The sequence below is a fragment of the Sceloporus undulatus genome, chromosome 3 (genome assembly GCF_019175285.1).
Source record: "Sceloporus undulatus isolate JIND9_A2432 ecotype Alabama chromosome 3, SceUnd_v1.1, whole genome shotgun sequence".
NCBI lineage: Eukaryota > Metazoa > Chordata > Lepidosauria > Squamata > Phrynosomatidae > Sceloporus > Sceloporus undulatus.
In genome coordinates this window covers 267,858,817-267,874,083 of record NC_056524.1, presented here as the reverse complement: position 1 = coordinate 267,874,083, position 15,267 = coordinate 267,858,817, and positions in this window count along the sequence as shown.

The following is a 15,267-nucleotide window of genomic DNA, read 5'->3' as shown; positions in this document are numbered from 1 at the left end:
ATGTTCAGCTTGTGGTCTACTAAGAGTCTGAGATCTCCTAGATGTAGGGTTGCCATAACCTGGCTGCAACCGTGAATTTCCCTATTTTGGGGGGCCCGGGCCCCTCCTGCCACGGGTGCCGCCCAAAAACCGGGACCCCCCCCCGGTTGCAGCCGGGTTGCTGCGGCCTGCAGGGCCTCGCTGCCCTCCTCCTCCTCCTCGGGGAGGTGGGGAGGAAGAGGAGGGCATCGCCAGCGAGGCCTGCCTGGGGCGCAGGAGGCGAAGCTGGAGGCGGCGCCTCCCCACATGCCACCCTCCCAGTGCGCCTGCGCCACCCTCCTCCTCCACCCCTTCTCCCCCAGGCTGCGTGGAGGAGGCGAATGTGGACGGAGGCAGCACCTCCTCCATGTGGGGAGGGGGAGAGGAGGCGGGTTCGTGGGGAGGCGGGGAGGGTGGCGAGCCCGCACGCAGGAAGTGCTGCCTCCATTCACCTTTGCATCCCCGCGGGGGCACGCCACTCACCTCCTCTGCCCCCTCTTCTCTAGGCCGTGCAGCCACATGGAGGAGGCGAAGGTGGACGGAGCCAGTGCCTCCTGCGCGCGAGCGCGCCACCTTCCCCTGCCTCCCCGCACGCCCACGCCACCCACCTCCTCGTCCTCTGCCCCCTCTGCATGGCGAATTGAGGAGGGGGAGAAGGAGGAGGAGGAGGAGGAAAAGAAAGAAAAGGAGGAGGGGGAGGAGAAGAAGGAGGAGGGGGAGGTGGAGGTGGAGGAGGAAAAGGAGGAGGGGGAGGTGGTGAGTGAGTGGCCAGAGGCTTCAAGGTGGGTTTTTTTTTTGGGGGGGGTGCTTTTAATGCTAACAAGTCTCCCTTGTTTTGACAGTAATAGTGTGGTGGTGGTGATGATGATGATGATGATGATGATGATGATGATGATGATGATGATGTGACTCAGCTTGAGAGACTTGCAGGCACTGTTTCAGAAGCCGAGAGAGTGTGACTTTCCAAAGTGCCTTTTCTGTGCATTTTTGGTTCTGAGGCATGGTCAATGTAAATTGCTATGATTTTTACAAACTCATGCGCAGTGAAGAAAAACCAAAGTCCCTTGACACACACTTCTGAGAAGTACACTTGGTGCAAGAACGGTGAAACCACCTTGACATGTTCAATATGCATAGCCATGTTAAACCATGCTAAGTGTTAAACCCAAGGGGTTTGGCTATGGAATAAGCCTCTGAAATATGCAAGAGGCCATGTTAAGAAAGCCATGTGAAATGCACAAATGTGCTGTTGTGTGTGTTTTGGAATGCAGGTTGGGGGTGTTTGGCCAAAAACTGAAGTCCATTTCTGCCATCTGTCTAGAAATAATGCCAAAATGTCCTCCATTTTGATAATGCCTAAGAAACAGGCATTTATATTAATATATTTTTTTAAATCATCAATTTTTTTTGCGTGTCCTCCATTTTAAAAAAGTTGTGCCCTACATTTGAAATTTTTGTCCTACATTTGTCCCGGTTTGGAGGTCTTGACTTATGGCAACCCTACCTAGATGTACCTGCAATACATATACATTAGATATAATGTATATTATTATATACTCAACTGTATTTCGGGGATGAACTTACCTTCAATAAAATGGACTGTTGGCTTGCAAGATACTTATAGAACTCTTAGAAGGACAATGGCTTAAAATTGTAGTTTACTGGCAAGAACCCTTGATGAATCTACATTTAAATTATTCCTTTTATTTCTCCAGTTTGCTGAAGTTAAGGAAAAAACACTCTCATAATTGCATTGTGTCCTAAAGCATCCCATTGCCCCAAGCTTTGGGTATGAGTCTTGTCTGCTGCTGCTCAGGGACGTAGCTAGGATTTTAGGAAGGGGGGGGGTCCAGACTAAGTGCCACCATTATAATGGGGCTTGAGTGCGGCGGTGCAGCAGCACATACCATTCATTTTTCTAATGGAAGGGGGGTCTGGACCCCCAGATACCCCCCCTGGCTACATCTCTGTGCTGCTTCTAGGGAAAAAGGGTTTTAGAAGCATCCATCCTGTCCCCTCTATTTGCAGCAAACAGGCTGCCAAGTAGACACATTTCTGGAAGGAGAACAGAAAACATGGGCTTCTTAGTCACGCTCAAAATGGACATTTTGGAATTCCTTCTTGACAGAAGGTAGATATGTTGAACATGTCCTGGAAAAGGAGGACATCTGATCACCCAGAACTATTTAAACCACCCAGTGGATTCCTCCCTATTCATCTGTCTCCCAAGCTGAACTCCATGCATCTACAGAGGAAAGTTGGAGTTCACAAAAGATTTTGCTGAAATCGATCAGGTTAGTTACCAAGCCCTGGTGTGGCCCTCTTCAAACCATGCACAGAAGTGGCATTTAATGACCATCTAATACAGCACTGGCCTCTCCCTGGAGAATGATCTAGTCTGACTGCCGTTGCTAAGTCCATGGCCCCTTGATCTTTGGATAGATCTAAGACTTGGATCCTGACTGAGATAAAAGTACAGTGAAAACTCAAACAAAGGGACACCGCAAAAGACAAACATCAGTTAAAGTAGCAATCTTTCTCTCCACAGCACAGCCCAGGGTTATATAATATGGCCTTCCCGATGCCAAAACCAAGACTGCATTCTCAATAAAAACAGTGTGTGAGGGACAAGTGAAAAACACCATGATCTCAAGCGGAGAGCCAGCAGCTTGTGCTTCTCTGAGTGCAGCCAAAGAAACCCCTGGCAGGGCTGGACACATTCCCCAGGCAAAACTTAAGGGAGATATCTTGATTTCTAAACTCACCAACAAAGCAGCTAAGCAACCATGAAAGGTGGATGATTTTGGAACCTTTTGCCATGTTTCAGCTCATGTTCAAATTAATTAATGTGCAACCTCTGGGATCCTTTTTGTTCCCTAAGCTATTCAACATATACATGAAACCGCTGAGAGAGGCCATCCAGAGTTTTAGGGTGCAGTGCCATCAATTTGCAGATGACACTTAACTCTACCACTCCTTTCGACCCCAACCAAGGTGGCTGTCCTGATCCTAAACCATTGTCTGTCATCAGTAATGGACTGGATGAGGGCAAACAAATTGAAACTTAATCCAGACAAGACAGAGGTGCTCCTGGTCAGTCAGAAGGCAGATCAGGGAAGGGGGGGGGGGGGTGTCTTCAGTGGAGTTATGCCTCCCCTAAAAGCACAGTTTGGGGGTACTCCTGGACTCAAGTTTGAACCTGGAGCCCATGTTTCTGCAGAGTGTGTTTGCACATTTAAAGCTTTTGTGTCAACTGTGACTATTCCTTGAGATGCCAGATCTGGCCTTGGTGATACGTGCCTTGGTTACATCCTGGTTGGACTTTTTGTAATTTACCAGCTTGGTAGATGAAGGGAATGCTGTTGATATAGCATGCCTTGATTTCAGTAAGGCCTTTGACAAGGTCCTCCGTGATATTCATGCAAACAAGCTAGTGAAATGTAGAGTAGACAATGCAACTTTTAGGTAGATTTGTAATTGGTTGATTGGCCAAACCCAAAGTGTGCTCAGCAATGGCTCCTTTTCATCCAGAAGAGAAATGACCAGTGGGGTGCCACAGGATTCTGCCCCCAGGCTATTCAACATTTTTATCAATGACTTGGAGGATAAAATTGGGGGCATACTTATCAAATTTGCAGATGACACCAAATTAGGGGGAACAGCTAATACCCTAGAGGACAGGATCAAGATTCAAAATGACCTGAAGAGACTAGAAAACTGGGCCATAGCTAACAAAATGAAATTCAACACAGAGAAATGTAAGGTACTGCACTTAGGGCAGAAAAATGAAATGCACAGGTTATAGGATGGGAGACACCTGCCTGACTGAAACTACATGTGAAAGGGATCTAGGAGTCCAAGTAGACCACAAGTTGAACATGAGTCAACAGTGCGATACGACAGCTAAAAAGGCCAATGCAATTTTAAGTTGCATCAATAAAGGTATAGTGTTTAGATCAAGGGAAGTAATAGTGCCACTCTATTCTGCTTTGGTCGGACCCCACCTGGAATATTCTGGCCACCACAATTCAAAAAGGACATTGAGAAATTGGAGTACAGTGGTGCCTCGGGTTACGAAAATAATTCGTTCCGCGGCCGCTTTCGTAACCCGAAAAGCCTTCGTAAGCCGAAAACCCATAGGCGCTAATGGGGAAAAAGCCGCGGCTCTGCCGCAGCTCCATTTAAAATAGCGCCGGAGTTTTTTCGTAACCCGAAAAAACTTTCGTAACCCGAAACAATAAATCCCTATGGGATTTTTTCGTATCCCGAAAAATTTGTAACCTGGGTATTTCGTATCCCGAGGTACCACTGTACGTCCAAAGGAGGGCTACTAAAATGGTGAAGGGTCTGGAAACCATGCCCTATGAGGAAAGACTAAGGGAGCTGGGTATGTTTAGCCTGGAGAAGAGAAGGCTAAGAGGTGATATGTTAGCCCTGTTTAAATATTTGAAGGGATGCCATATTGAGGAGGGAGCAAGCTTTTTTTCTGTTGCTCCAGAGAACAGGACCCGGAGCAATGGATGCAAGCTACAGGAAAAGAGATTCCAGCTCAACATTTCCTGAGAGTAAGGGCTGTTCGACAATGGGACAAACTCCCTCGGAGTGTAGTGGAGTCGCTTACCTTGGAGGTCTTTAAACAGAGGCTTGATGGTCATTTGTCGGGGATGCTTTGACTGAGAGTTCCTGCACGGCAAGGAGTTGGACTGGATGGCCCTTGTGGTCTCTTCCAACTCTATGATTCTAGGGCAAATTATAAGGTACTGCACTTAGAGAGAGAAAAATGAAATGCATAGATATAGGATGGGGGACACCTGGCCTAACTACAGTACATGTGAAAGGGATTTAGGAATCCTAGTAGATCACAGGTTGAACATGAATCAACAGTGTGATGTGGCAGCTAAAAAGGCCAATTAGATTCTAATGCTTTAATAGGCCTCACCTAGAATATTGTGTCCAGTTCTGGACACGGCAATTCAAAGGGGATATTGACAAGTTGGTGTGTGTGCAGAGGAGGGTGACCAAAATGGTGAAGGGTCTGGAAACCCCCAAGCCCTATGAGGAGAGCCCATTCAGCTGCATGCCATGACCCCAACCCGGTGCAAAGAGGAGCCGTGAAACACGGCTCCTATTTGCACCCTAGAGCAGACGCTATAACAGCCACAGTACAGCCTTATGACGCTTGTCTTGCACAGCACTGTTTGCACGCTGCGTATGAGGGATGTCATCGTGGCATGCACCATCTGTACAGACGAGCACCAAGATGGAGCCTGGGGTGCACAGCAGGGTTGCTGATGCATGTAAACAATCAGCCCTCATGCAACCCTAGTCCGCGGTCAGGCTGGTCTGTACCGGGCCTTAGAGAGCTGGGTATGTTTAGTCTGGAGAAGAGAAGGCAAAGGGGTGATATGATAGCCATGTTTAAGTATTTGAAGGGGTGTCATATTGAGGATGGAATTCAAAGATAGAATCATAGAATCATAGAATCGTAGAGTTGGAAGAGACCACTAGGGCCATCAGCCAACTCCCTGCAATGCAGGAAAGCCAATCAAAGCATCCCTGACAGATGGCCATCCAGCCTCTGTTTAAAGACCTCCAAGGAAGAAGACTCTATCACCCTCCGAGATATAACAGTGTTAGTCTGTAGAATCAGTACGTAGAATGAGTATCTCTTCATATTGAGGATGGAGCCAGCATGTTTTCTGCTGCTCCAGAGGATAGGACCCAGAGTGATGGATGCAAGCTAGAGGGAAAGAGATTCCACCTCAACATGAGGAGGAACTTCCTGATAGTAACAGCTGTCCAAAGAGGAATACGCTGCCTCAGAGTTTGGTGTGGTTTTCTTCTTTGGAGGTTAAGGATATGGAGATATCGCTCCATATCCTTATCCCATCATTAACCTGTCCATGATAGCAATAGCACGAAAGGCTTTCAAATTGTAGTGCTGATCCCTCCATTAACCCATCATTAACGCAGCATTGCAATAACTCAAACTTCCGTTAATGCAAAATGATGGCCAGTGTTGCTTTAATTATGGGTTAATGGCTGGTTAATGATGGGATTTAAGCAAAGTCATCTGAAAGTCTTTTGCACAATTACTGTCATTCATTCTTCCTGGATGGGTTAATGGCAGGATCTGCGCAACGTCATCTGAAAGTCGTTTGCATAATTACTGTCATTCACTCTTCCCAAATGAGTTAATGATGGTATCTGTGCAATGTCATCTGAAAGTCCTTCCTGCGATTGTGCACAACTCCCATGTGATAATCTCCAAAGACAATTCTACAAATGCTACAAGTTTGACTGCAGCTATTTTCAGTGCGCTGTGACTTTGTCCAACACTGTGCAGGAGCCAAGCAGGGAAGAGGGAAATCAAGGAGGAGTTCTGAACCTTGGCCGTCCAGCTGGCAAATCAAGGAGGACCCAAAATTGCCTCTGGCCACCAGCCATCCCTGGATCTGCAGTGGTTCTGAGTCCCCCACCACAATGATAATCAGGGGTTTTAAAACTGAGCTATTTGTAGCTATTTGAACCGATATCATTAGGGGAGTGGGGAGAGTCTGGAGGGCGCTCATGTGAGCAAATCTGATGATATAAGTCTAGGACGGCTGGAAAACAAATCTCTCTGCTGTGATGGGTCAGATTAATGGCTGGTGAACCCCAAGAGTTTAGTCTGCTTGGGCCGCTGAGGGGTCTCATGAAAGACACATAGGCTGGCATCCTGTTGGGGACATCACAAACATGCACAAACATTTCTTGCACAAACGGATTTTCTTTTTTGGCATCCCCTTCCTCCCTCTTCAGGGCCCCCATCCCCAAATTTATTGAAAAGCTTCTGCAGCCCCCCTGAATGGCCATTCTATGCTTTGTGGCCAGCAGGCAGGATTGTGGCAGAATCTGACTATGTCTTCATAGCCAGATGCAAAATTATAGCATTTTGTCAGGCTCCCAATTGCCACCCCCAAACAACAAGAGGCTGTGCTTCTAAAGAGTAACAGCTTTATTGAAAGGTAAAGGTATAGGCAACAGAAGTGACTTCTTTGTCAGGAATGAAGATACACAGTTACAGATGGGTTATATAGTCCCACGAGCAGACCCACCCCCATAAAGCAATAAAGTTAATTAATTGGATCAGTCTTTCCCGCGCAGTGAGGAATCTCCACCCAGATGACGTAGTGTCCTCTCATCCGGCCTCTCCAGCCTGTTCCCAAAACAATTAAGTTCTCACCAAGTGTTATCTCCTGCTTGCACCTGTGGCCTTGAAGCCCAGACATCCCTCTCTACTAAACTAAGTAATATAAAACCTTAACAACCTATGAGTATATGTAAGAATGATTATATATCCCATCATCCCACAACCCAACATACATGGCAGCATATAAAGCATAACAACAACATATATTAACATCAGGAACATATTACTATAACAACCTATAAGTAGTAGCATTAACTCTTAATGTGTAACTCACCCCTCCCAACACAAGAGCAGTCTCTGCCTGGCTGGGTAACTCCCTAACATTGTAACATTCCAATCCTAATAAGCAAGCACAGAAGCTAGCCATCTATCTATCACCTTCTAGTACATTCTAACTAACCAATATATATCAAACCCATTATGACCTTAATCAAATAATATCTAAACAAACCCTAACTAATAATCCCTCTGACAGAACCCCCAAATGAATATATAAATGACAAATGAATATATGAATGCAGGGGAGTTCTGACACATCTGTGCTGAGTTTCAGCGCTGCTGTAATCATTTCACATCTTGCTATGGGGACAAGGGTCTTTATGTTTCACATTGATGTTATGCTACTCTGAACTGAAGCCATAGTTTTTCTGCATAAAAAAGCGATGTTTTTGTGTGTGCAGATATATGGCTGTGATAGAGCATCATGCATATTCAGCATAAATATATCCTCATGTCATTGTGTGGTGGTTGTGTTGAATATTCTTCTGCTGATGCCACCTCTGTACAACCAGCTATGTATCTATGAAGGTGTCTGTTGATTGCCCCATAATGCAATAGGGATTGTGCAGTGGCTGTTTTCTACAATCCCAGTAAATTAAATGGGACATTAAACTGCTGATGAGTCCCTATGCACCATCCAAAAATGCACAGATACATAAGCAATCCCCTTATCTTTGTGGAACTTTGCTTAAACAAATGTGAACTGAATACAGATATTATTCAACTGTCTGGAAAGTATAACTGTAGGCATAAGGGAATTTTATTTGTGCATGAAAAAACACCAAGAGAAATCCAACCCAGAAACATGGGGGCTTTTCCCATCACAAAACCACATGGAATTCATTGCATCCCACATGGATTGGAATCTTCAAATATTGGGAGAAAACTGCAGAAAACTCTTGCTGACGTTATTCTTCCCCATGTTGGGAAACACTACTTTTGGCCAGAACTGAATAATGGTGGATATTCTTTCTAATCCTACTCTAAAGAAGCCCAACAGAGTTTTGCAAGGACCTGGTTAAAGGCAGTTAACAACCTTTTTTTTAATATAGAGAAGAAGAATTCTGAGGCTCAGTTTTACTTAGTAATAATAATAATAATAATAATAATAATAAATGTGTTTCTATCCCACCTCTGTGCAATGTCATCTGAAAGTTCTTTCCACAATTGCACGGGAAGGACAGGACAAGGATGGGATAACCCCCATGTTCTAATCTCCAAAGACAATTCTACAAATGCTACAAGCTTGATTGCAGCTATTTTCAGTGCGCTATGACTTTGTCCAACACTGTGCACAGCCCAGGGGAGCAGAAGCCAAGTGGGGAAGAGGGGAATCAGTGGTCTGCCCTGGAAGGAAAGGATTCTTACACCCCATTCTCACTAGCCCATTTGCGCTGGATAGAACTGGGAAGATCCGGTTGCCCCCATAGTGAATCTCCACAGGTAGAAGTTCTGACTACCCTTTACCTTGATCAATGCAGTTTGCCCCTCTGAAGTTCACATTTGCAGTACCACTTTAAAATGGAGCCTCCTTTGTTGTCAATCAAATTCACTTCCAGTTTCGTCAAAGGTGACGTATCCTACAGCCATTGGCCAACCGAATGGGTGCTTTCCCCCTCCTTTTAAAAACAACTGGCGGCAGTGTGCACATATTTTGTCAACTTGTCAAATTTAAAAATCTCCAGGTGTGTGTGTGTGTGTGTTGTGTATTTGGGTCATTGCAGATTATGGCAACCCTAAAATGACCCCATCCTGGGGTTTTCTTGGCAAGACTGGTTCCGAGGAGATTTGCCATTGCTTTTCCCCTGAGGCTGAGAGAGTGTGACTCCCCCAAAGTCATGGGCTTCCACAGCCTTCCCTCTAAATGCCAGCCTCTAACTTCCCCTTTGCTTCCAGCCCAGCATTTCCTTCTCTTTGGAACCTCTTCCCTTCTCTTCTCTTCTCTTCAAGCCCAACACCACCTCCGAAGCCCTTGCCTCCCCCCCCATGCCAGCCTCTTCCCATAACAATAACAATAACAATAACAATAATAATAATACCTCACCTCAGAATGCCATCTCCGCATCCTCTTTCTTTGCTTTCCCTCCGATTGCCATCCCAGAATGCCTTACATACACATATGTAGCAAAAGCATTCACACATTGTATCAATTTGCCAAATTTAAAAGGAAACACAATAATAATAATAATAATAATAATAATAATAATAATAATAATAATTTATTTATTTATATCCCGCCTCTCCTAATTGAGGATCAAGGCGGGTAACAACAAAGTAAGTACAATATACAACAATAAAAACAACATTTGCATATTCTGTCACACACACACACACACAAAATAATTTTAAAAAATGTCCCTTGCAGAGTGACCTTCCATGCCGGCAGCAAACAAATGAAAAGGAAATGTAGCTCAAGCAGACGCATTCTATCAATATGTATCAACCTGTAGCACAAGCATTCGCATAATCTGTCAAAAATAACATTACAAAAGAGAGAGAGAGAGAGAGAGCTGCCTGAGAGAGGGAGATATATTCCCCTCTGCCCTCCCTCTGACCTAAATCCCTCCCTTGAACTTGACCAGATCATGACCGGGACCAAGTTCACATTTGCCGGCAGCAGGGAAGAAACGGGTTTTCCTAAAAGATACGAGGGGAAAATCCACTTTTGGAAAAACCGCTCTAAGGGGGATTTGTCCTGGATTGGGTGTGAAAGACCCTAATTCTGATGTGTTTAAACTGGTGCCAATGGGAACTTCCAACTTTTAATCCAGGTTATAATTTGGTACAAAAGGTAGTCTGAATGGCCTCTCAATCTCTTGAAATCCCATTGTCCCCAATGAAAGCTCCATTGTTCCCATTGGTGCCACCATTGGGGATGATGAAATTTGAGCATGCTTGGATTTTGGTATCCATGGTGGGAGTTCTGGCACAGATCCCCTGCAGATACTGAAGGCCAACTGTAAATCGCTTTTAGTCCCAATCTGGGGAAAAGGTGAGATAGAAATTAATTAAATAGCAACAACAACAACAGTTTGTGAATATCAATCAGTTATGGATTTATAACTCTAGTTTACAAATCCATAACTGCAATACTGAATTTCAGCTGTTGAGTTGTAGTTGCTGTTGTTGTTGCTTGCAAAAGATGTCCCAAAGCGTGAAAAATCATTGGAAAATCTATGAAGACACTCATCATCATACCCTTTGAATGCACACCTTTGAAGCATCTGGTATTAAAAGAACCATCCAGAATACTCTTCTTGGGATGACCCAAAACTTGTGGCTCAACTCAATTTCAAGCAATTTATGGGAGCCAGCAGAATCCAGCCTCAGCAGCTCAGCTAAACTAGGTGATTGCTTCAAGTGTTTCTATTTGCTTATGTTTGGGGCTTTGTTATTTCTAGGGTTGCTGAGGTTGAGTGCCAGACCAAAATGATCTTTTCTTTGAAAGAAAAAAGAAAGAACAAGAGAGTTTAGCTCCCATCAAAACCACCCATCCATCTAACATCCATAAAACCTCTAATAACTATTGTAGAGTTTTTGTTCCTGGCTCTTCCCAAACCAATAAAATAGTGTATTGAAATGGTATCCATGTTCCCCCACCTCTCTCCCTCAAAATCCCCTTCTCAACTAATTTCAGCTGTTCCTGAGCCCTGTTTCATCAGAGCATTTGGAGATGGGATAACTTTATTTTACCAATTATATATGAAAACATTGAAAAGAAACAGAAATGACTTGGAAGATGAAGGAACAGAGAGTATACTAACGAAATTTGCAGAAGACCCCAAATTAGGAGGAAAGGCTAATACCCCAGAGGACAGCATAAAAATTCAAAATGACCTTAACAGATTAAGATTAAGATAGATTAGTAAATGGGCCAAAAGCAACAAAATGAAATTCAACAGGGAGAAATGTAGGATACTACACTTAGGTAGAAAAAATGAAATGCACAGATATAGGATGGAAAACACTTGGCTTCACAACAGTACATATGAAAGGGACCTAGGAGTCCAAGTAGACCAGAAATTGAACATGAGTCAACAGTGTGATGAACTACCAAAAAAGGCCAATGCTATTTTGGGCTGCATCAATAGAAGTATAGTGTCTAAATCAAGGGAAGTAATAGTGCCACTCTATTCTGCTCTGGTCAGGCCCCACCTGGAGTATTGTGTACAGTTCTGGGCACCACAATTCAAAAAGGACATTGAGAAACTGGAGCGTGCCCAAAGGAGGGCGACTAAAATGGTGAAAGGTCTGGAAACCATGCCCTATGAGGAACGACTTAGGGAGTTCGGTATTTTTATCCTGGGAAAGAGATGGTTAAGAGGTGATATCATAGCCCTGTTTAAGTACTTGAAGGGGTGTCACATTGAGGATGGAGCAAGCTTGTTTTCTTCTGCTCCAGAGACTAGAACACGGAATAATGGATGCAAGCTCCAGGAACAGAAATTCCACCTCAACTTCTTGATAGTAACAGCTGTTTGACAGTGGAACACATTCCCTTGGAGTGTAGTGGAGTCTCCTACTCTGGAGATCTTAAAGCTGGATGGCCATCAGCTGGGGATGCTTTGATTGTGAGTTCCTGCATGGCAGAATGGGGTTGGACTGGATGGCTCTTCCAACTCTATGATTCTATTGTTCTATAATTCAGTTTAGATGAAGATGGGGATTAGGCTCCATCCCCAATTCCACCCAAAGGCATCACTAGGGGGTGCTTGGGGTGAGAAAAAACACTGGGTGACAGCTCAGAGGAGAGTGAGCACCAAGTGGGGTGGTTGCTGCCATTCGCCCCAATATAGCAATAGCAATAGCAATAACAATAGTAATAGCAAGTACATCACTATACCGCTTATCAGGGAAGAAATAGTATCAGTCTAATCTGCTTTGGTTACCCCTCACCTGGAATATTTTATTCAGTTCTGGGTAGCACAATTCAAGAAGGATGTGGACAAGCTGGATCTTCCCCAGAGGAGGGCACCCAGAATGGTGAAGGGTCTGGAAACCATGAAGCCCTATGAGGAAAGACTCAGGGAGCTGGGTATGTTTAACCTGAAGAAGAGAAGGTTAAGAGGTGATATGATAGCCCTGTTTAAATATTAGGGGGGATGTCATATTGAGGATACATCAAGCATGTTTTCTGTTGCTCCAGAGAATAGTACCCAGAGCAACCTTCAAACCTTTTTGACTGTATGCTTAACATTGCAAAAAGGGTGGAGTATAAAGTTAATAGCCTTGTTGTTGTTGTTGTTGTTGTTAGGCCTTCAACCTCTCCTTGTATTTGCAATTTGATGTCAGGGATTTTCCAGCATTTCTCATCAGCTATTAATGTCCCGTGAAGGAGAACACAATGGTTGGTCTATATATGTTTTAGTGTGGGGCCCGTGCTGTTTATTGTCTTGGATAAAGTCATTCCATCATTCGGACATGACGTGGTTCTTACCGAGTCACTTCAGGGAAAGACTACATCTTTTTATAAGCTTCACATTTAATTCATCTCTCCCCCCCCCCCACCCCCTTGCCTGGATTTTGCAGTCTGGCACACTACAAGGTTTGATATCTATTCCAGGAAGAAACGTCTATTAAAAGCAGCTGTATGATAATTGTCTGACGGGCAGAAATTCTCCAGTATCTCAGACTAGGGAGGGTTCGAAGCTAAGAAGACAGCCCTTTTTTTTTTTTTGCTCATTGACACTAGATGAAAAACCCAGTCTGTACTGGCTTGTTGTTCTTGTTGTGTGCTATTTCCATGTTATTTCCAATTTATGGCAACCCTAAGACGACATTGTCACAGGGTTTCCTTGGCAAGATTTGTTCAGTTGGTGTTTGCCGTTGCCTTCCTGTGAGACTGAGATAGTAAAACTTGCCTAAAGTCACCCAGTGGGTTTTCATAACCGAGCAGGGATTTAAACCCTGGTCTCTAGAAACATGAGCCAATGTAGTGCAGTGGTTTGAGCATTGGACTATGACTCTGGAGACCAGGGTTCGAATCTCAGCTCAGCCATGTAAAGCCAATGGGTGATCTTGGGCAAGTCATACTCTCTCAGCCTCAGAGGATATTTTAACCTTGTAAGCCACCCTGATTGCATTTGTAGAGAGGTGGGATATAGATGATGATGATGATGATGATGATGATTATGGCAATGTTAAACCCCCTCTGAAAAAATGTGTTACGAAAACTCCATGATCGGGGTCACCATAAACTGGAAACAACTTGAAGGTACAGAACAACAACAACAACTCTAGAATCATAGAGACAGCACCCAAACCATTACACTATGCTTGCTGGTTTGAGTGTTAAACAATGACTCTGCATACCAGGGTTCAAACCCCTGCTTGGCCATAAAACTCAGTGGGTGAGAGAGAGCAAGTCACACTTCCTAAGCCTCAGAGGATGGCAATGGCAAACCTCCTCTGAAGAAACTTGCCAAGAAAATGTGAAGTCGAAGGCTTTCAAAGCTGGCATCCATAGTTTTTTGTGGGTTTTTCGGGCTATGTGGCCATGTTCTAGAAGAGTTTATTCCTGACGTTTCACCAACATCTGTGGCTGGCATCTTCTAGATGCTGGCGAAACGTCAGGAAGAAACTCTTCTAGAACATGGCCACATAGCCTGAAAAACCCACAAAAAACTATTTGCCAATAAAAGTCTGTGATAGGATCACCATAAGTCAGAAATGACTTGAAGGCATACAACAAACTTTAAGTGGAAGGCAGAAATGGAGCTGGGTGTTATTAGCATCCTGGTGACCCAAAAATATGGTATAATCTTTCCCAACAAGTTCACAGATGCAATAAATTGTATGGGTACAAAACAGAACCCTGAGCATCTACATAGGCCATTGGCCAAGAAGTCAAATAGGAATCCCAAAGCACAACTTTCAGTAGTCAAATAGGATTCCATCAACACCACCTTTCAGGAAAGAAGGGGGCCATCATAAAATAAGGTCTCTAAATCCCATCCCTGCAAGATAATTCTGAAGAATGCCATGCTGAACCAACAGGAACACACTGCTCCTATCAACTTCCCAGCATAGGGTACCCACCAAGGTAACCCAAGGTCATCTCTGTCCCCTAGCTGGTCTTGAAGCCAGTTTGAAATGGATCTAGATAATCCCTTTCCTCCAGGCATCTTTGGAGCTAGCAGTCCACCACCCATTCCAGGACCTTGCACAAAAATGGAATAATGGAGACTGGCCAGTAATTATCCAATATGGTAGCAATTCAGAGAGACATTTTCTCGCAAGGATCTTACCCTTGGGCACATTGGAACAAAGAAGGACATTCACTGTTCCTTTTACTTGGGGTGCATCTATGCTGTAGAAAGCATGAAGTTTGAGGCTACTTTAAGTATCATGTGGAATCCTGGGATTTGTAGTTTGGTGTAGTGGTCTGAGTGCTGGACTATGACTCTGGAGACCAGGATTCAATTCCCAGTTGGCCATGCTCTCGGCCTCAGCGGAAGGCAATGGCAAGCCTCCTCTTAATAAATCTTGCCAAAAAACCCATGATAGGTTGGCCCTAGGGTTGCTATAAATTGGGAACAACTTGAAGGCACACAACAACAACAACAACAACAACAACAACAAGGTCCTTAACCTTCTCTACCAAAGAGTGCTGGTGCCTTACCAAAGTACAAATTCCAGGATTTTGTATGACAGAGCCATGGCAATTAAAGTGGTATCAAACTGCATATTATTCAGTGTAAAATATGTATCATTCTACATATCCCCTCTGTTGTAAGCTGCCTGGATTCCCAATGATTGGGCAGCATATAAATAAATTC